Source organism: Mesocricetus auratus, unplaced genomic scaffold, assembly GCF_017639785.1.
Source record: "Mesocricetus auratus isolate SY011 unplaced genomic scaffold, BCM_Maur_2.0 Super-Scaffold_100022, whole genome shotgun sequence".
Classification (NCBI taxonomy): domain Eukaryota; kingdom Metazoa; phylum Chordata; class Mammalia; order Rodentia; family Cricetidae; genus Mesocricetus; species Mesocricetus auratus.
Genome location: NW_024429203.1, coordinates 19,339,956 through 19,363,470, shown reverse-complemented (window position 1 = coordinate 19,363,470; position 23,515 = coordinate 19,339,956). Strand labels below are relative to the sequence as shown.

Genomic DNA, 23,515 nt, shown 5'->3' with positions numbered 1-23,515 from the left:
GCAGACACCAGGGACCCGCGGCGGCGGCTGCTGCTGTGGCCTCTTGCATTTCTTTTGTCCCTTGGGTTTCTAGCTAGACCCGCTGAGAGAATTAAGTCAAAAGCATTCTGGCAGGAACTCCTCCCCCGTAACAAAATGACTAGAAACCCCCAAGGCTCCGGGTCTCCGATTCCAAGTTGCCTGGGCAGCATCAGGCAACCTCTTGATTTCTCAGATGTGAAAGAGGCCCTAATTCCCCTCCCAGGACACAGCAAAGCGAATGATTTATTTGTGGTTCTGAGGTACATTAATCGAGGTTAGCCACTACATACCTGCGCGCGCGCACACACACACGTACGTTAAGCCTGTTTGAAGGTTTCAAACTCATAGGAAAAATGCACAAATGCATTATTTATTTATATAAAACACTCTGAGACTTTTCTTGTTAGTTCCTTCAAGCCTCTCAAATAAGTGTGCCCTTGGCTGTCCTGGCCTCACTCTGTAGATCAGCCTGGCCTCTAACTCAGAAATCTGCTTGTCTCTGCTTCTTGGGGGCTGGAATTAAAGGTGGGAGCCACCGTCGCCTGGCAATTGATTTTTGGATTTTATGTGTGTGCGTGTTTTGCCTGCATGTATATCTGTGCACCACATTTGTGCTTGGTGCTCAAGGAGGTGGTGAGCCTCCATGTGGGTTCTAGGAACTGAACCTGGGTCCCATGCAACAACAAGTGCTCTTAACCACTGGGTCAACTCTTCAGCCCATAACTGTCATTTGTAGAAATACATTCTATACGCTTTCCTGTGTGGTCGCTATTAGGTTTCAAACCTGGGACAAACGGCTGGACTGCCAATTTAATACATCGAAGCAGTACACTGGCCCCCAGGTTTTTCCTGCCCCCCTCAGTCCCTACCTGTTCTGCCTCTGGTATGCCTGGTATGCCTTCCAGCTAGCAAATCCTTTGCCCTACCATACTCTCCCTTCCCCTCCCCCTCTTCCCAAATGGCTCAGGGTCCTGTCCACTCTGGACTCTCCCAGATGTCCCTGCCTCTGGCTATGCTCTCCCACATATCTACGATAAACTTTCTCCTCCACTATACCTAGGAGCAGTCAGTCATGTTCCTTTCCTTTTTATGTACTATTATGTACTCAGATCACAGTAAGCCTGTACATTAACTAAATGGACATTAGTATGTGTACTGTTTGCAGTTCACTCTAACTCCTAGTAAACTTAAAAAATAATTATTCATTTTATTTTTGCTTGTGTGCATGCCTAGCGCTCTTGGGAATCGGAAGAAGGCGTCAGATCCCCAGCATCCAGAGTTACAGATGATCATGCGCACCCAGTGGGTGCTGAGAACTGAACCTGGGTGCTCTATGACAGCAGTGAATGCTGTTAACCACAGAGTCTTCTCTCTAGCCCCAGTTTTTGACGGATTTGGACTTTTCCATACTATAATAAAGACTTTCAACACTGCGATAGAGTTTCTCATTTATCATCAGAAGGAGGGGCAGGTGGGATAGAGGGATGGACTATGGGGTTTCTAGGGGACCAAAATAGCAACATCTCTTTCCACCAGCCCCACTGCACACTTTGTATGATGTGACGCTGAGAATGGTGTGTGTGTGTGTGTGTGTGTGTGTGCGCGCGTGCTGCAGTGCTGGGGTCAACCCAAGGCCTTGCACACACTAAGCAAATGTCCCCAGCCCTTCACAGCTGGGAGACAGAGGACGAAAGTGTTTCCTGGCACATGGAAATGACATGACATTCATTCATGTTTGTCTACAAAGGTCTAGCCAACACTTATGTAAAACACCAAGATGTGGAACATCCCAGGACCAGAAATCCTCTCTGTGTTGGGTCTTAGTCATCTTCTGAATCAACATTCCAACTTTTCTTACTGTGGATTCATTTGACCTGCTTTGAACTCGGGAAATTATATGAAATTTAAGTTCATTGTGGTCTATGACTGCTTTTATGCAATTCATCAGAACCAAGTCTTTGCAACAGTACTGATTTAGTCTTCAAAGCTGGGAGACTTATCAGAGTGTCCATTACAGAAAAGTTTTGCAAACCTGAGTACCACATAGTTCCTAACTCAGAAGGAACCACCTCAGAGAAGAGGTTCAAAAAGTGATTGTACTATCAGATGTCAAAAATAAAGGAACGGGGGCTGACAGTAACTTAGAGGGTCTAGGTTCTACAGTTGGTTTTGTTATTTGGCAACTTGTATGGTATTACAATCAACTCCCCTTTTTGGGAATTGATTTCTACATCTGTAGTTCAGAGGGAGTGGACACAATCTATAGGCAAGCTTCCAGAGCCCTGGGAATCCTGAAAGTGAGCTAGGAACAGTTGGAAATGATGTTCTTGAAAAGATAGATCTTCTTTTGTCTCTTTTTTCTTTTCTTCTTTTCTCCTCTCATCTCTTCTTTGAAACAGCGTGTTATTTTAGCCTAGTCTACCCTCAAACTTACTATATAGCTGAGGATAACACTCAACCCTCATGGATCAAATTTTTAAAATGAGCGGAGCTGGCTAGTTTCATGCCAACTTGCTGCAAGTTAGGAGTGAACCTCAACTGAGAAAAATGCCTCTATCAGATTGGCCTGCAGGCAAGCCCGTAGATTTTCTTAATTAGTGATTGGTGTGGCAGCCGGTCCATGTGGGTAGTGCCTCCCTGGGCTGGTGGTTTTGGGTTCTATAAGAAAGCAGGTGAGCAAGCCATGGGGAACAAGCCAGTAAGCAGCAGCCTCCATGGCCTCTGCATCAGCTCCTGCCTTCAGGTTCCTGACCTGTTTGAGTTCCTTCTCTGGTTTCCTCCGACAGTAGACTATGATGTGGAAGTAAAAGCCAAATAAGCCCTTTCCTCCCCAACTTGCTTTTGGCCATGGTGTTTCATAGCAATTGTAATCCTAACTAAGACACAGCAGTCTACTATTGCACGTTTATCTTTGGTTCTCTTCCCTCACTGGAGTCCCTGCACCGTTGTAGGGGAGACACATCAAGAAACAAGTAGAGGGGGCTGAAGAGACAGCTTAGTGGTTAAAAGTACAGCAGCTTGTAATTGCTTGTAACTCAAGTTCCAGGGGATCTGAACCCTCTTCTGGCTTCCATAGGTGCCAGGCCACAGACACTGCATATCCATGCATGCAGGTGAGATACTCATAAAATAAAAACAAACCTTCTGAAGCCAGGGGATGGTCTTCGCAGTCCCTTCTGTGAGCCAGGCCGCTCACCTAGCTGGGTTCTGCAGGGTTCCATCGGATCACACTGCTAGCCCCCATTTCTTTTTTTTAAGCACGCTTCCCAAGGCCAGGATCCTCATCTTGCTGTCCTTATGTGGTGGAAGAGGCCATTGGCTATAGACTCAAAGCACGTGGAGCTCAGTCCTGACTCTCCCCCTGTGAGATGAGTGAATACGGCTAGTCTTTGTCCTGGGCCCTGGCTGTCCACCCTTGTTAGCAGCAGCAACGGACCCATTTCTGCCTCACTGCCTGATTGTCCAGGGTTTGTCTCCATCACACGGTCTGACTGTCGTCCCATTCCCAGGCTTTCCCAGACTAGAACTCCTAGGACTAAGACACTCGTGGCTATTAAGCACTTGAAATGTGGCTGCCTGAACTGAGAGACAAAGTAAAAATAACATAGAAACTATAAGAAAAGTAGTATAGCTGGGTGGTTGGTGGCGCATGCCTTTAATTCCAGCACTGGGGAGGCAGAGGCAGGTGGATCTCTGGTCTACAAGAGCTAGTTCCAGGACAGCCTCCAAAGCAATACAGAGAAAAACACTGTCCTGAAAAACCAAAAAAAAAAAAAAAAAAAAAGAAAAAGAAAAAAAAAGAAAGAAAAGTAGTGTAAAAGATCCCGATAATATTTTTATGTTAATTATAAGTTGAAATATCTTCAACACTTAAAGTTAGAAATGTAGGATTAAGTCAATGCACCTGTTGATTAGCAACTTCTCATTTCCCCAGTGTGGGGACACCAGACCTTGAGCAGAAACCCACTTCCCCTTCGGCCTGGGAGCAGGCATCTATGTAATGTTTACTGAAAACAATTCAGTGCTTTATGTGCGACACCCCAGCCCCTCGGTTCCTGCCACGCACTATTCTCTTCTCTGCTTCTATGAGTTTGACTATTTTAGACTCCTAATATAAGTAATATAATCACATTCACTGATTTTATCTTTTAATGACAGGCTTATGTCACCTAGCATCATGTCTACAGGCCATCCGTGCCACATTTTGTATATTTTTATGTCTGAATGATATTCTGTCAAAAACATCATGCAAAAACTATGTGTGGTCTATCTTTAATCTTAGCACTTGGGAAGTAAGGCAGTTTAAGGTTTGCCTCAGCTATATAGTGAGATTGAGGCCAGCCTGTGCTACGAGAGCCCCATCCCCCAACACACACACACAAACACACTCACACACAGATCATGTACTAATAGCATGGTTATGAAGAATAAATGAAATTACTTAAGAAGAGTGTTTGTTTAGTGCTTGACCAATGTATGCACTCAGTCAACACTGGCTCATGTATTTCCTTATTCCTCTAAATTAAGAACCTTAAGTTTTTGAGAAGCAGACACAGCTCAGACAGAAATATGATCTCAGGCCACCAGGAGTAGACCCACCTACTTTTTAAAAAAATTATTTATTTATTTTTATTTTGTGTGCACTGGTGTATTTCCTGTGTGGACATTTGTAGGAGGGTGGTAGATCCTGGAGTTAAAGACAGTTGTGAGCTGCTATGTAGGTGCTGGGAATTGAACCTGGGTCCTCTGGAAGAGCATTTGCTGTTCCCAACCATTAAGCCATGCCTCCAGCCCCGACCCACCCACTTTCTTTCTTTCTTCTTTTTTTTTTTTTGGTTTTTCGAGACAGGGTTTCTCTATGGCTTTGGAGGCTGTCCTGGAACTATCTCTTGTAGACCAGGCTGGTCTCGAACTCACAGAGATCCACCTGCCTCTGCCTCCGGAGTGCTGGGATTAAAGGCATGCACCACCACCGCCCGGCGACCTGCCCACTTTCACATCTACTCTCCCCTGCTCTTCCCCCAGTTCTTTTTTCTCTTGGATGTGGATCATGAAGATTGGTTGCAGATTCCTTTCTCCTCCACACTTATCCTGAGGTTTCGTCGCCTCCAAGCTCTCCATATACAAGGATGTTGATAACTTCCTACTCCAGATCTCTTTCCTCTTAGTGTCAGGATATCCAGGTAGAGTATCTCTCTGGAATATCTCAGGCACTTCACATTTGGTGCTGTGCTGCCTGCATTCTGAACCTGATCGAGGGGTATCTTTTGTAACTCTAGTACATTCTAACCCTTTGTCCGTTTTCTGACCCAGTTCCTGAGTCAGAACTAGGGACGAGTGCTTGACCCATTTCTTCCTTTGCGTTTGGTCCTGCCCCTGGTCCTAGTAACTCTAGTACATTCTAACCCTTTGTCCGTTTTCTGACCCAGTTCCTGAGTCAGAACTAGGGACGAGTGCTTGACCCATTTCTTCCTTTGCGTTTGGTCCTGCCCCTGGTCCTATAGGTTCTGAACACCTCTGACTCTGGTCTTTCTCCATCCCCATGGCCCTGCCTCTTGCAGTCTTAGATCTGTTGACTTGCCTCTAGTCAGACTTGGTTCTATATTTCCCATCCAATTCACTCATGTATTGTAAAATGCCTCTTTTCAATGGGGAGGTGGAGGCACACACTTTCAATCCCAGCACTTGGAAGGCAGAAGCAGGTGGATCTCTGTGAGTTCGAGGCTAGCCTGGTCTACAGAGTGAGTTCCAGGACAACCAGGGATAGACAGAAAAATCCTGTCTTGAAAAACTAAAAAGAAATAACCGATAAAAAAATAAATAAGATGCCTCTTTTCTTTCAGGTTTCAATTTCAACCCAGTTCCTGTGTTGGTTTCCCTGGCTGCTTGCTCTCATTCATGTATTCATGAATTCCAAAGGTGTTTATTGAACACCTAACTTTGGAAGCATTTTACTATCTGTGAGGTGTACAAGGATAAGTAATATACTGCCACCTTTCTAGTTGAGGAACACATACTGCAATAGGACAGATAGACAGATCCACAATTACAGTGCAATACATCAAGTGCCTGTAAGTGTATAACGGATACAAAGTTGATCTTTCTACTGGCCCTATGGGGGGGGGGAGAATCTTGTCAATTAAGTTATACCCAGATACAGAAATCTACTGGGAACCAAATGCGTAAGCCTGTCCAGGGCCACCTTGCTTCTTTCATGCAATCCTCATTTATGGCATATCTACTAACTAACATCAGCTATCGCATATCTTATGTCTGCTGGAAGTTTCCCAACTTGAGTACCATCTCCTTTGCCCCTTTTCTCAGCTCACTCCTGGCTTAATCATAAATGACTCTCGTTCTCTTGCCTCTTCCCCTTCCAGAATGTCCTTCGTAATTAATGCCTATCAGATTGTTTCTCCTAAACACCACCATGATGGTAGCCCTTAAAAGTCTGCTGACTGAGCCATTTAAATCCCTTCCAGTTTAATCTCAAATAATAACCATCATATAACGGTTGGAATGAGGCCCTGATGACTTCATTGAATATTAGAGCCATGAAAATGAGATAATGTTTATGAAAAATCTTAATAATTGCACAGGACCGTACGTACACATTACTGTTTTTTGTTTTACTGTAACCCTAGGTTTGTAGAGAAAGTGTGTCAGCAGCCCAAAGATAGCTCTTTGGTCTATCACTTTCTCAAGCTGTTCTCTTATTCAAAGTAAATGCTCCAATCTTACAAAGCTACACTAGCCAGCCTCTGAACATGTCTTCTTAGACACAGACCAGCACATTTTCTGTCTCAGCCCTTCCACCTGGAAGCTTCCACTTCTTTCTTCTCCACCCTCACACCCCTCTTTAGCTAACTCGGTTCCCATTGGTCAGTTAAGCCTTCTTCAGACACGCCAGTGACTGGCAGTTTTCCCTCCCATCTGAGTTCCCTCCCATAGCACCACATGCTAAGCACGTGATACAGAGGCTCCATTGATGGGTGTGCATAGCTTTTCACATGTGGGGATTGCGCCGTGTGCTCTCAGAGTCCTTGTATCAGACTTCAGAATGTGGCTGTATGTAGAGATAAAGTCTATTGGTATTGCTACTATTTGGAGACTCCAGTCCAGGTTAGAACTTGCTGCAAAACACCACACCCCATTGATTTCCTTCAAATATAAGCTCTTTTAATATGAGGTTATTAAGGTGATATTCTAGTAATGTAAACGAGGATATGTTTATGAAACTCTTAACAATGGCACGGGCCTGGATGTGAACATTATTGTTTGTTTCACTACCCAGCTTGGAAGAGAAAATCTGACTGCAGCCCAGCCCTCTACCCTTATAATTTCTATTCATTTTCTCATGATGTTCTCCTTCACAAAGGAATGCTCCAATATTACAGACAAATACATAAAGGTGCTTGGGACACAAAATGATGAAGAGAAGAGATCATGAGAGAAAGCATCTACAGACCATGGGAGAAGCCATCTAAACACTTTGATCCCAGACTTAGAGCTTTCATGATTGTGAGAATATAAACTCCTATTCTTTACATCACTCAGTTGATGCCACTTTGATATGACAACCCAAACAGATAAATGTACCCTGCGAGGTCATCTAATTCTGATTTGCTTTATAACTCAGATTAGGAAAATATATACCAAGTACCTGGTCTTGTTTTCCTTTGGCTTCCATATTACCCCGTGTGTGTGTGTGTGTGTGTGTGTGTGTGTGTGTGTGTGTGTGTGTTTTCCGAGACAGGGTTTCTTTGTGTAGCTTTGAAGCCTGTCCTGGAGCTCACTCTGTAGACCAGGCTGACCTCAAACTCAGAGATCTGCCTGCCTCTCCCTCCTGAGTGTTGAGATTAAAGGTGTGTACCACTACTGCCCAGCACGCCCCTGTATATTTTTATGTTGCATGTAACATATGCCCCAGCCACACTCTGCAGTAAAAGATATTAAGCACAGAGGTTGTATAAGGAATGCCTGACTGGGGGAGGGCAGGCTGGAGAGATGGCTCAGAGGTTAAGAACACTAGCACTGGCTGCTCTTCCAGAGGTCCTGAGTTCAATTCCCAGCAACCACGTTGTGACCACAACCATCTGTAATGAGATCTGGTACCCTCTACTGGTGTGCAGACATACATGCTGGCAAAACCCTGTATACCTAATAAATAAATCTATTTTTTGGTTTTTTGAAATAGGGTTCCTCTGTATTGTTTTGGAGGCTGTCCTGGAACTCGTTCTGTAGACTAGGCTGGCCTCGAACTCACACAGATCCGCCTGCCTCTGCCTCTCAAGTGCTGGGATTAAAGGTGTGCGTCACCAATGCCCAGCATAATAAATAAATCTTTAAAAAATGCCTGATACGGAGACATGTCGAGGAACATTTTAGTCACTGGGCTGATATGGAGTTACCCTCAAAAGCAGTTCATTACTATTATTTATAAAGTTTTCTTTTCTTTTCTTCTTTTTCTCTTCTTAATCTAAGAATCAGAATCTCTTGTCATGAAACATATCTGACTGAGAGACTACAGTGCAGTGACATTAAGTGTAATTGACATTAAAGCGTCACTCTGGACTGCCTTTCATGGAGCTCCCAAGGTTTCAGGGCTTGCATGGCAGTGAGCAATGACATTCAAGCTTGCCAGTCATCTGGAACACTGAACTCTCCTCTCCCCAGGCACAAACAGCCTGCAGGGTTGGAACAAATCAGAGTTTCCGATGTGTTTCTGTGGGACAGGGCTCAACTGCAACTTTATCTGATCTTTCTCTCTGAACTTCCTTTTCTTTCCTACCGGCAGCAAACTCTGAGTCCTGTTACCAGGACAGTATCCACCCCCAGTGACTTACCTCTCTCAGTTAATATTTGGACCATGAATGGAAAATTCAAAATCCTCAGTCCTTGTGCCCTTTAATAAAACTAAGGCAGGCTGGAGCGTAAGGAGAAATTCTACTCTGAACTGACTGGGGACCTCACACATAGAAAAACAACATAAAACTAATTATGAAGTATTGACTTTAACTAGCCCACTTAACTTGTTTATTAAACACCAATGTTTTGCATCTTCAGCCTGGAGAGATTTGCTTTAATTCTCCGGCTTTTCTTTACTTGATTCTTTTCTGACCCTTTTTGGAGAAGCAATGGGATTAAACACCGATCTATCACAATGCTGACCTTCCCACCTGAAGCTGAAGGCCAGTCCAAGATAAACAAGGAGCCTTCTCCTCAGCCATTGTTCACCATGGCGAAGCAGGATCTAAGCAAACATAAGCCCCCTCAGCTCTCCTCCACAAAGGAGGCTCCACAGGATGGCTTTTCACCCCCATCCTCATGGAACTTCTATGAGCCAGTGAGAAGCTGATTTTTTTCCCCCTTGTGATGAGAGTGTGGTCCAGACAACCTGAAGACACAGACTTTACCCCCTATCCTAAATTCAAACTAATAACTAGACTGACTGCTGGGAGATCCCTTACACGGAGGCCAAATTGGCCTGCTTCATGGTATTTACAGAACCAGGCTTGCATGTTTGAGGGCCGAGTCCAATTGTGTAGACCGTGCAGACACAGACTGAGAAGGTGGATAATTTGTCTCGGAGATCTGCAGCGTTAGATGAGAAGGGACTTTACATCTCTTATGTCAAATACATAAAACAGACCATGGCCATATAACAAATAAGCATGGCAACCAATTAGAATTAAGGAGAGGCCATGGCTTTGGAATGAGGGGGACCGGGTTAGAGCCCCAGTTCTATTACAAACTAAGCTGGGTGAATGAATAAATCATTTCACCCTTTTGGTTCTCTAAAATAATCACTTTTTCACTAGGAGAATCGCGACTCATCAGGGAGGCACCAGAGATCACTGATGCGATTTTCTAATGGGCCGTGATAAACACCTTAATGGAGAGAATGGGAGATGAGTATGTAATTACCATAATTCGTTTGGTGGTCAAAAGTATTTTTAAAATATGGAGCTTCTTGGAAACAAATAACAGAAAAAGACTTGATGGTTAAAAATGTGTTGAGTATTAGATTAAGTGATATGTACGTTCTTTCTAACTGACTCTCTAGAATCCCTGTACTGTTGTTACAGAGAAAGGGGCATGAAGCCAGAGCAAATGCTGCAGACAGGGCTAGTGATGGGTGAGACAAGTTTGGAGGTGGGAAAGAGCATTTACCTGGTGACAACTGTTTGTGACATACCAAGTCTATTTTCCCATTTAATACTTAACAGCCATTTAAACAGAGGTCATTACTGTCCTAGCAATGGAGAAACAGTCTCAGACAGGTTTAGTTTTTTATGGCTTAAAAGCCATAGAACTAGAGTCTTCTTCTATTTCCAGGTCTGCTGGTTTTGGAGTCATTTTGATCTTTCACAATGGTGTGGGACTGGCCTCCAAGATGGCTCCCTGGCATCACGACCATCTGTAGTCACTTCTTCTACCGAGGAAGACAGACCTTTTTAGCCAGGAGTGTTTCTTTCTTCAGAAATGATGGTGTTTAACTTTCAAAGCTGGGTCGTATAGCACACGGTGGCTTTTACCCTGTTTTTTTGGACTGCTCCCTTTGTGGGGAGTCAGGTATCACAACACAAAGAAAATGAAACAGTCATGGAGAGCCTCACATACCTCCTGCATACATGAGCATCCTCTAAGTATGTTGTCTAGGAAGCAGTAGACTGAGGAGGGTTTGTGTTCCCTGCCCCAGTTCATACTCTGAAGTTGCAGTCCCAACTGTAGCTATATTTGAAAATGGAGCCTCTAAGGAAGTAACTGAGGGAAAATGAAATCATAATGAGGGGGCTTGGCCCAGCCAAAGGAATGTCTTTATAAGAAGAGCAAATAGACAGCTCTCCCCGTATTTACACTCGGAAGAGGGAGTGCCCTCACCACACAGCAAATTTGCTGACATCTTGATATCCACTTAGAGCTTATAGAACTCTGAGAAAACATGTCTGTTCTTTAAGCCACCTAGCCTGGGGTGATTTGCTATGACAGTCTGAGCAGACTAACCCAGAGGCAGACCCTTCAGTCCTAACCAAGCTTCTAGATGAACGGAGTCTGACCTTGACCACACACATCCTCAGGATGATCCTAATCCACAACCCACCGAGCTAAGACCCTTCTGAGTTCCGGATCCCAGGAAACGGAACTCATCAGTGATTTCTGGTTTAAACCACTGTGTTAGGGAAAACATTTTCACATGCAGCAATCTTTTAACTGATGAAAGAAATGGGCGGGGGAGGGGACAGCATTTGCCACGGGTAGAACACAAAATGTATGGCTTATAGCTTGAAGACATTGCTTATAATGCTTCTCGGCACGCTCCATCCCACAGATAAAGAGGCTCACATACAATGCTTCTTGTTGGTTATGTGTTAGAGAAATGCCCAGTCATATGCCTTCTCACAGATAAAAAACAACAAACTAATAAGTGGTATTCCTCTTCTCCAAAAAGTTTTGTGAAGCATCCCCAACAGCACAAATGGGTCTGAAGGGATAGTCTCCTCGTGTAGCCCACTGGGATACTTTGTTCCTGGGACTTCAGTTTGCTCCTCTGCTAGTACATGTTTGTTGAGATTTCTATTAAATGGCTGAGGCTCATGACCAGCTTTAGGAGAAGAAACCCTCAAGGATGCATCCAGTCCTGGGGGACTGGAGGAGTTACAGATGTTCTGTGGCTGGCACCAATTCATCATCTGGCTCTGGCTTCCAAAATAAAATGCAGAAGAACCTGGGGAGATAACTTGGCACAGAGTAGCCACAGCAGAGTGGGATGCTCTCAACAGGCCCCAGGACATCACTTCAAATAAATCAAGTCCAAGAGAATCCCAGAATGTCAGACCTAAAAACTCACCCTAGACCACCTCTTTATATCGTGAATAAAGGAGAGAAGGATGAGAAGTTATGCTAATCTCCCACATGTTCACGGCACAAAACAATAAGGCACACTCCTCTAATTCCAGCACTTGGGAGGCAGAGGCAGGAGATCTCTGTGAGTTCAAGGCCAACCTGGTCTATGCCGATATTTCTAGTTCTACATGAAATCCTGCCTCGAAAAACGGAAAATAAAAATAAAAGAGAAGCACAGCCTAGGACTCTATTTATGTTCTCTTGTCTGGTTGTTTTCATCTATTTTTATATGTTTACGCTCTCCATCCCAATGTGTGTGTGTGTGTGTGTGTGCATGCTGGAGTGTGGACATCACAGGATAACTTGGGGGAGTCCATTCTTTCCTTCCACCACGGGGACTCCAGTGGTCAAACACAGATCATTAGGTTTGGAGGCAAGCGACTTTATCCACAGAGACATGTCTCTCTCACTGTCCGTTGTTTGATTTCGTGAGAAGAGGCCTCACTATGTAGCACAGACTGGCTTTGAACTTTATGTAACCCAGGCTTAATATTCTCTTGTCTTAGCCTCTCAAGTGCTGGTGTTATAGATATGTGCCACCATACTGGGTTTGTTTGTTTCGTCTTTATATTTTGAGTTCGGAGTATTCTGTTACCCCCTAGTGGCGGAGGGGGGTGAGGGGCATTTTCTTATGAGACCCTGCAGTACTGCTCCATGTTCCTTCCTAGTTAAGTGCGTTGATCTTGGCTTCTTCCTCCTTGGTCTCTTTTGCACAAAACTCCCAGGTCTGGTCTCTCAGGCTCTTGCATAGACCACTCAGTCTGCAATCTAAGTACACTGCCTGGTTCAAGTACTGATGTCCAGCCAGCTCTTGGCAGGACAGGAAGAAGGTGCAATGGAGAGTGCCACAGACTGCAGGGTTGGAGTGGGGCTCTCACATCAGGCACCGGGCCGCCGTGGGATCGCAGGCAAGGCACGTACTGTTTCTCAGCCTCTAAGTGCCCTTCCAATTATAGCCTGCCGTCTCATCAATCAAAGAAAGCAATCCCTTTTAATGAGTTAGCTAGCTAACATTCAGCGTGCCTAGATAACATAATGCTGCAATCTTGATAAAATGCTTCTCTCTTAGAAGAATGCTTAAGAGCAGTAACAATGGGAGAGGATGTAGACTCTGTAGACTCAGAAGGTTTGCGTGTGTGTATGTAAGTATGCTAGTGGGGATGGAATTCGGGGACCTCCTGCATGCTAGGTACAAGCTTTGCCATTGAGTTACATGCCCAGCACTATCATATACATTCCTTTTAAAAATATTGGCTTTTGAATTAGCATGCAAGGCAAGAGGTTTATTCTGGCACTTTCGTCCAGACATGTCTTTGTAGTTTGCTATGAATGTATTCTCTCCCTCACTGCCCTCTCCCAATCCTCTTGCCCACCTCTCTCTGGTTCTTCCCCCCAAACAGCCCCATTTTCTACTTTCTTGTCACCTGTACTCCAATACTCTTTAATTCTTTGTGTCTCTCTTCCCTTAAGACCTCTCCTAACATCCTTCTGGCCTGCTTTTTATTTTCAGAAACCTACACCTCATATGCTGACATGTGACAGAGCGCAGGCAGTACTTATCCGGAGCTTATTCAGCCCCTAAAAAAATAATTTTGAGCCAGGCAGTGTTGGCACACGCCTTTAATCCCAGCACTCGGGAGGCAGAGGCAGGCGGATCTTTGTGAGTTTAAGGTCAACCTGGTCCATAGAGTGAGTTTCAGGACATCTAGGGCTGTTACACAGCCCCCTTCCCCCCAATAATTTTGAGATTGTATCTCATAATCCATCTTCCTGAGCTTTCCTAGTATGTGAACTAAAGGGGGCTATGGAAGACTTGTATGTTGCTTTTCACTGCTAGAATGTACACTTGGCCCCGGACAATTCTGCCTCGGTCTGAGGGCTTTGCAGCCCTGCTGGACTCACCTCTTGCCGAGGCCTCACTGCTTCCTTTTAAAAGAACTCCTCGTTTGTTCCTCATGTGCATTCTGCTGTTGGGTGAACAGCTTTAATTTTGCAATAAATCACGAAGCCAAGAGCCTGCTCAGATATTTACAACCTCTAAATTCAATTGTTGTTCTCATACTTTGCTCAACGAAGCACGGGGGATTTGGGATAAGGCAGATCTGGTTTTGAAATCTGCTTTATTCCTTCCAGTTGTTAGAAGCCAGCAAGTGGCTTCATCCTTCCCACCCCAGGGTGAGTGTTAGCAATACAGAGGTAGCATGGGCATTACAGAAGATTGCACACAATGGGCCTCACACTGTGCAGCACTAGGGACTAGTGAGTATTAGTGGTGAATATTGGATGGTTCATGGCTAATTCATTGAGCCTCCTTTTAGGAGTCAGATATTCTGTGAGGTACTGAGATACAAATAAAAGACAGTCTCAAGAAGTTTGTGAAGCAGTTGCTTTGCGGCTTAGTCTAAGACATTTGGAAAAGGTGGGGAAGACTCAAGATCTGTCAAACGTTAAAGACATGAATGTGTTTAAATTTGAATGTGCATGTGTGCTATTAAAAATGATCAAAACAATTTTTGCATGGTCTTTCCATTCTCCCTGAGAAACACACATGTATGTATGTATATGTGTGTGTGTGTTTTTAATTTATTCTCTATACAGTGTTTTGCCTACATGTATGCCTATATGTCAGGGTCGAGCACCAGATCTCATTACAGATGGTTGTTAGCCTCCATGTGGTTACTGGGAATTGAACTCAGGACTTTTGGTAGAGTAGGCAGTGCTCTTAATCACTGAGTCATCTCTCTAGCTCTGAGAATTATATCTTTACCTTCCATGCAAAGGTATCAGCTTGTGGATATCCAAGAATGTGTGCAGACCAGATTACCAACAAACAGCACGAGAGCCTACAGACCATTGTGAAGGAGGAGCCACAGACTATCAAGAAGAGAACTTGCACCTGACACCAAGAGGGAGCTAGGACCAGAGAGGCATTGGTTGAGAAGAGTAAATATCCTTGTGCTAAAGGAGCCATTGATGTCCTCCAGGCAGGTGAGGGAAGTGTCTATACCAGTTTGCATCTGAATGAGAACAAATCCCTTGTTGGGACAGAGTCAAGGGATGCTTCGAGTCAGTGTGCTACATCAGTTTAAAATTATGTTGGCTCTTTGCAGCTTCAATCTGGAGATATTTTTCTCACACTTAACAGAATAGGGGACCAGAGACCAAATAATTACAAGGCGATGAGGTAAGTGTTTGCTGAGATGGTGGTGAGATGCCCAGGTGTGCACACAGGAGGGTGGTTTCGGAGCGTAGCTGTGATGCTGAGTCTGCAAGACTGTGACGAAGTCATCCTTTGCCGCACACTCAGCCTGTTGATAATGGCTGCTTTCAAATCTGTTCTTTGGTATCTAGCTCAACAAGGGATAGGATGAATTCACCATCTTTCTTACATCTACCAGATTTGTGATGGGGTGAACTTATTTTTGCAAAGGGAACACTTTTGCACATTGTTATTATAGTTAGGAATTTTTTCTAAATGTGTGGAGAACTAAGAGGTAGAAATTGGTGCTAAGAACTGTTTACAATAATCCAATTATATTCTGTGAATTTAGTGTCTTTCCTAAGAAGGTCAATTATTGACGAGGAGAAGCTGTTTGTTGTCTGTCTTTGCCACACTTTTTGTGACTTCCCAGAGGCTAGCTCCCACACGCTCTATATTATTTTTCGAGAGAAAATCAGAGCGTGTGGCAGCTATGTAATTCGAGATTCTTGGGAGCAAAGGCTGCAGCATGTGGAATGATTCTGCATAGCTCATGTCCAAGGTCAGCCTTTGACTCACTCATTTCCTAAGGTGGGTAGATCGTCCGGGTCCTGATTCATGCCTCTTCTTTTGCTTCCCCCTCGCCTCTCCTCCCCATCCTGACTCTCTGAAACAGTTGGGGTTAGGTTTCCTTTCCTCCACCAGAAACACCACACAGGCATCAGGGGAGGCAGTTCCAGAGTTCAAGTGAAAGTCTCTACCTGGGCTCTCCCGCTGGCATCTGCAAAAGCGGCACTCCGAATCTCCAACTGTAAAGGACTTGTCATCTGTCTGGGGAGGTGGCACTGAGAAAGGTAGAGCAAGTAATTTAACCCATTAAATATTTATCAAACCTTTGCCATGTGCCAGACTCATCGAGCTCAGCCTGCAAGTGAGACACTCTGATTTTCTTTCTATCCGTCTGTCTTATATGAATGACTGGATCTCATCCCTCAATGCAGCTGTCTTCTGAGAGCAGTTTTCAGAGCCCAGATCATCTGGGAACTTGTTCTGCCTGTGAACTCTTGGCTTCAGTCTTGCTGGGAGCGGGTGTCAGCAGCCTGTGACCCTGCAGGCACTAGGATATCTGCAAGCTCATATTTGAGAGTGAACTGCTGTGCAAGGCGGAGATTTTGGCACCGGAATATTCACAAGGCTGTGCAGAATATGTGGCTATGGAGCCAGCATAGGGGGCCGTCATGCTGTCAAATTCAGAGATGCAGAGAACATGGCCCCTGACATGGAGAAGCTTGCAGTTTAACGATATCAATTCAGATGCTACTAGATGCTACAGAACAGCTCTACCCAGGAGAAGTTTGCAGAGGAGCTAGGGCTCACACTAGAGTTTTGGGAAAATCCACGCAGAAGGAAAGATGAACAAAAGGGCCAGAGGCAGGGAAGAGCAAGAAGAGCAGACAGCAGCCTGGTTTTCAAGGGCTTGAGGGCATTCATGGATTCATTCAACAAACATTACCCAACTTTCCACTTTTACAGCTGACCATTGATGATTCATTGTTCAGTGACTTCCGAAAAAGGATTTGGGGTGGTTTAAAGCACATCCCAAACAGGAAGATAAGTAATGTAAATAGAACATAGAGCCATTAAGAGGTTCTGGGGAAATCAGGCACCTGGGATGAATTAATTGAAAGCTTGCTGGGAGCAAGCACTGCAGAGGTGCTGTGGGTTTTATTGAGTGAGAGGAAGCAGCTTAAGAGCCCACAGGGAGGACGAAAGTGTACATAAGTAACCACATTCAGGCAAAGGGCGTTGGAACCTTCCAGATAGGCAAGATCATCCCGAGCTGCTGAGAGCAGTACCGGTGCTGAAGGGAGAAAGGCTGAGCTCGGGAGGAAGAAGGGGTCAGAGCTACAGTTGGAAGCAGGAAGGGGTATCAGCGGGATGAAGAAAGGTCATGAAGTTCCTAACCCTAATGAAGGGAAGGCCATCTTATCTTCAGTTGTAGGAATTTCAGTCCAGCTTGCTAGTCAGCTCACGACTGATAATTTGGTGGGGGTGGGGGGAGGCATAGGGGGGAAACATGAGAAAAATTATGATATAGGGAGAGTCATTTTGCAGACACACATAGGATGAAGCGGAAACAGGGGTATGTAGGAAGACCTCTTAGGAGACTGAGTCTGGCCTATACACTTTGTGTTTTCATCTACAGCTTGCTACTTCAAGTGTGGTCCTATAACCAGTAGCACCAGCCTCATCTGGGGAGCATGGGAGACTGCAAAACCTCTGGTACCATCCGGATTCAGTTGAATTCAAACTTGCATTTTTACTGAATCCCTAAGTGATGCATAGCAAAATAAACAGTCCCATCTGGCTATTGGGGATTGATAGCCTACTGCGTGTGCAAGGAATAGGAGAGAGTGTCAGCTATTTCCAAGTCTAGGTGTAAGGACTTGGAGGATCACAATAATTTGTTTTAAAGTTTGGAAGGCCAGACTAATGGCTGGTTGACGAGTTCGGAGACCAATAGCCAAAATGGATAAGGGTATTTATGCTTAATTTTGTATCTTTATGCCAGACTATTGTTCAATAAAGCTACTTTATTCACACTGTATGGTGTATAGAATTCTTCTGTCAAACAGAGAAATGACAATATTGTCCAAAACTTACACACATATATAAAATACACATATATTTGTTACAATATATAGATATATATAGTCCAAATTAACCTATCCATTGTTTCTTTGCTAACATTGATAGTAGTGTGGTAACACATTCTGCCATGCTTTCAGTGTTTGCTCTGAAATAATTCTAGACAAACAAATACTAATGTGCCAATTAAGAAATGTGCTTGAGGGGCTGGAGTGATGGCTCAGAGGTTAAGGGTACTGGCTGCTCTCCCAGAGGACCGGGGTTCAATTCCCAGCACCCACATGGTAGCTCACAACTGTCTATAACTCCAGTTCCAGGGGGGTCTGATACCTTCACACCAATGCACATAAAAATAAAGTTAAATAAAAAAAAAAAAGAATTGTGCTTGAGCTAGGGGTGGAGTTCTGGCGGTAGGAAGGATGGTACTTCCCTAACATGTGTGAAGCCCTGGGTTTGATCCCTAGCACAAGCTCAGAGGCGGGCACTCAGGAACTGGCCCCAGGAGGAGTCAGAGTTCAAGCCACTGACAGCTACCTGTTAAAGTCAAGGCCAGCAAGAACACCTGAGACCCTATCTCAAAATTCTGTTCTTAGCTGCAGCTGATCCTTCCTCTGGACCATCTTACTTGTTTGTTCACTGCCCTCAACAGACTCCCGTGGGTTTCAGTATTCCAGATAAAACATTAGAAGTAGAGGTAACTCACTGATTGCATTTGTCATGAACAAAAAGCTGATGTAGATAAGAGTACATCCCTCAGCACTGCCCATGAAACACTGGCGCTTTGACATGTGCCGTATCATTCTTGCTTAGAATCTGCCTCTTCGGAGAAGAGACACCTTTGCCTGCATGCCAGTCCCAAGGTTGAACACAGCGTCAGCAATTTAATATAGTAACTGCACAATAAATTTGGATCACTAAATTAAGTCATATTTGTAGTAAGGGGCTTTTAAAACATGATAATAAATTCCTTAAAAGTCAATAAAAGTGACCACAGGCTCCTTGGACTTGAAGTTAACTAGGGGATTTAAAAAAATGATTTATTTATTGTTATTATTAGTGTTGTTATATTATTATTGGTTTTTCGAGATATTTGGTGTATCCCTGGCTGTCCTGGAACTCACTTTGTAGACCAGGCTGTCCTGGAACTCACAGAGATCTACCTGCCTCTACCTCCCTGACTGATGGGATTAAAGGCATCTGTTACCACATCCGGTGATTTATTTATTTTTATTTTGTGTGGGTTGGTGTTTTTCCTGCATGTGACAATGTTAGATCCCCTGCAGCGGAAGTTATTGACAGTTGTGAGATGGATGCCATGAGGATGCTAGGAATTCAATCCGGGTCCTCTGGAAGAGCAATCAGTGCTTCCCACCACTGAGCCATCTCTCCAGTCCCAACTAGGGAATTTTGCAACATGAATATATTATCATTTGGCTGAGAAAGAAAGGATGTCATAACACAGGGTCATGATCGCTCCAAAGTTCTAGAAAAAGCAACTATAAAAATGTGATGTTGACAGCATCGCTCAATGCTAGGCATGAGACAGGGTGTACTAACAAAACCCAACACCTCTTCAAAAATAGAGACAGCTTCTCTCTTTTGTACTAGCTTGTGAGAGGACCGCCCAAAGCCCCCAGAGCAACTTCTGGTCTGTCACCATCCTCTTGAGGACATGGCATCTCCCAGGAGGGCATGACCTTAGCAAGGGTCTAACCTTGGTATAAACAGACTTCTAAAAACAGCTAGACTGTAGCAAGATGTCTGCAGTCCAGCTCCGTATGTGACCAATCTGAAACCTTGAGCTTTTCCTGGAGCCTTTCTTATTCACATGTAAAATAAGAATAAAACTAACGGAACTTCTCAGCCTTAGAAAAGATGTGTATAAAGCCCCCTTGATGTGTACAAACCCAGGATCTGGTACTTACCCATCCTTGCCCTTGGCTGTACTTCACCCCAGTCCTAGACGTGTGGCTCACAACTAACAAAGAGCTGACTGTTATTCTGTATTCTAGCAGGGGCACAGGGGCCCTGTGTGATAGTCCTGAGGTACTGATTCCCTGTGGCCTCTGCAGCCAGCAAGCCTTCCTCCTCTTAGTAGCATTATTTGACGTTTCCTACCTTGTTAGAAATCCAGACATCTACTGTTTTGTTTCTTTTATCCAACAGTGGTTTGTTGTCCTTTTTGTTTTCATTACTGGAGATCAAACCCAGAGCTTTGAAGATGGTCAGGGAGCACTCTATGCTGTTTCACCCCCAGTTACTATTTCTTGAAACAGGATCTCAGTTTGTAGTCAGTGTAGCCCAGCTGGACCTCTCCCGGACCTCTAAATGCCAAGTGCTGGAATCACAGGCATGTGCCACCACCACCCAGTTTCCATTTGTTCTTTTTACTCAACCCCAGGTCTCCAGGGAGTTTCAAACTCTCCCCTTAATCTTTTGTCATCCTAGAAGCCCAAGAGCACAGGGTCAACCCAGAGTCCCTGCAACCCCGTGCTCTCGAATCCTTGTAAATGGAAATGATGCAAAGCATAGAGCATGTTTCCCAGCCAGTGGTCACATCAGACTGTTTAACACTGCCTATCTGTCTTTCTCCTCTCCAAGCTCTGCTGCAGGTTTGCTACTTCCTATATGTATAGAACAGTCTTGAATTACATTTAAAGAGAAATGGAAGAAATTATTAAGGGGCATAAAGTCCGAATTCCTTACCACAAACCCATGTGTATTTGCCACATGCCAAAATCCTGATAGAACTTCTGACATAGTCACGGGCCAGTGGGGAAGTTACTGCTATTGGTTTACTAAACTGGCAAGATGTGCCTGCCTATCAAACCACCGCTGCCACTGCCTTCTCCCTTTTCCTTTTCAGATTTATTTATCTCGTTTTATGTGTGTCTTGCCTATGTGTATGTATGTGTACCGCCCTCAGAGGTCAGAAGATGCCATCAGATTCTGGGGAGCTAGAGTTACTGGTGGTAAACCACCATGTGGGTGCTGGGTGCTAGGAATTGTTTTATTTTTATTTTATGTACATTGGTGTTTTGCCCACATGTAAATCTGTGTGAGGGTTTTGGGTTCCCTGGAACAGGTGTTATAGACAGTCATACACTGCCATGTGAATACTGGGAATTGAACCCTGGTCATCTTGAAGAGCAGCCAGTGCTCCTAACCATTGAGCTATCTCTCTAACTCCAAACAACCTTCTTTTTTATATTCTTCTTCTTTTTTTATATTTTAAAGGTTTATTTAATTGTTTTATGTGTTTAAGAGTGCTCTATCTGCATGTACACATTTATGCCAGAAGAGGGCATCAGACCCCCACTACAGATGGTTGTGAGCCTCCATAAGGTGGCTGGGAATTGAACTCAGGACCTCTGAAAGAGCAGTGAGTGCTCTTAACCTCTGAGCCATCTCACCAGCCCTCCAAACTGCCTTCTAAAAAGCTTGGTTTTTTGAATGTTCAAAGCCCACTCCTGGTGACACACCTCCTCCAACAAGGCCATACTACTCCAACAATGCCGTTCCTCTTAATCCTTCCTAAACACTTCTGCTAACTCAGAACCAAACATGCAATGGTACCATTCTCATTCAGACCATCACAGCATCTCTAACACACACACACACACACACACACACACACACACACACACACACACACACACACACACCAAGTAGAAGAGGGAAGTGACTTGTGGGAAGGGGAAAAGGGATGGATATGATGAAAATACATTATGTACATGTAAGAAAATGCCACAATGAAACCTATTATTATGTATGATTAACATATGCTAAGATTATTATTATTATTATTATTATTATTATTATTATTGGTTTTTACGAGACAGGGTTTCTCTGTATTGTTTTGGAGGCTGTTGGACCAGCCCGGCCTCGAACTCGCTAAGATTATTTTTAAGCTTGGCCCTTCCATTCCTTCCACTTTCCAGGATCCTGTCATGGTTTGGACCCTGAGTGCAACAATATCAACAGACAAGGCAGGATGTGCCTCCTTGTGTAAAAATATCAGGTCTGCAACTGGCTTGTTCTTGCCCCCAGGGCCCAAAGGGGGAGCAGCTGGGCCCACATTTTGTAAAATAGGATTTTGGGTGTAAGAAGGTTTTTCGTAGTTACTGCCCGCCTCCCCAGGCACCAGGTGCCTCTTCTCCAACTTCATCTCTTTGCCCAATGCCAGGGTTCCGCTTTCTTCAGTGGGGTTGACTATAAATGGTCATCCAGGGGAGGCAGCCAGAATGCCAAGAGCTATGAGCCTGACAGAACTTGTGTATCGGCCTGACAGCTTCAATAGCCCAGATTCTGTGAGGAATCCCAAATAGCCGTGGTTCCTTCCTCCTCAACCACAGGCTGCCTGCCTGCCTCCGGGCCTTGTTTAAACAGGACGAGAGCAGGCTGGTTTTGCACTCAGAGGACAGTGACCTTTCCCCCAGTGTGGGAGAGCAGGTCAGTAAAAGTGGTAAACTTTCCTGCTTTTAGGTCTGTCTGACTTTCAGAAACGGGTCAGTACGGTTTTCATGATCTGCTAAGTCAGACCTGTTCAGGACTGATAGGGACTTCTGGGTCCGAGGACGGTGATCGTTACAGCTCACATTACTGTGGGCCAAGCTTGGTGCTAAGCACTTTGAGGGTAATGAACATATAGCAATTCCACTGTACGTGACCCACAGAAAAAACTCAGAAAGTGGTAGCTACTGCCATCGATAACAATTTCTAAAACCTTTTGAAATTATTTAACTTAGATGTATCTACTTATTTTATGTATACGAGTATTTTGCCTGCATGTATGTATGTTCACCGCAGATGTTCCTAGTGCCTGTGGAAGTCAGAATTGGGCGTTGGATCTCTAGCCCATAATTGATTTGTTTTTAGTATATGTGTGTTTTGCCTGCCTTTAAGTCTGTGCACCATGTGCTGGCAGCGCCTGAGGCAGGAAGAGGCTGTCCAGTCCCCCGGAACTGGAGTTGGAGTTGTCAGCGGCTGGGATTGCAACCACTGCGCCATCTCTCCAGTCCATCAACAATCCTTTTAAAAATTTAAAAATTACATTTCCTTATTTTGCATACGTGTGTGTGTGTGTGTACACGCGCGTGCGCGTGTCACAGTACACATGGAGGTCAGGGCACAACCTGCGGGAGGCGGTTCTCTCCTTCTACCATGTGGGTCCTGGGATCAAACTCAGGCTGCCAAGCTTGGTGGCAACCTTACCCACTGAACTATCTTGTAACCCTCGCCAGTAATCTTTTACATTTTTTTCTTTCTTTTTTTTTTTTTTTTGGTTTTTATGAGACAGGGTTTCTCTGTATTGTTTCGGAGGCTATCGGTCCAGCCTGGCCTCGAACTCACAGAGATCCGCCTGCCTCTGCCTCCCAAGTGCTGGAATTAAAGGCGTGCGCCACCACCGCCCGGCTAATCTTTTAAATTTTAACTTAATTAATTATGGGCTTTTTTGAGACAGGGTCTAATTATGTAGCCCTAGGTGGCCTGAAACTCAGAGATGTGCCTGATTCTGCCTCCCAAGTGCTAAGTTTAAAAGCAGGGGCCACTGTGCCTGGTTCCCTCATCAATAACCTTACTGATCAGTTCAACGAGATATTTTTATTCCTTTTTGTTTGACAGCTGATAAAAACCTGATGCTCTGAATTTAGAAGATCCCTTTGTATGTATATTTTATTTTTAATTATGTGCATGTGTGTGTCTATGCATGTATGTATGTATGCACATGCCTGCAGT

The 23,515-nt window shown here is 44.4% G+C and overlaps 1 protein-coding gene across 1 annotated transcript in view; it reads right to left on the bottom strand.

Moving 5' to 3' along the window:
- Window positions 1-23,515, bottom strand: part of LOC101826251 (CXADR like membrane protein) — a 104,853-nt gene that overhangs the window by 54,984 nt on the left and 26,354 nt on the right. The window lies entirely within an intron of this gene.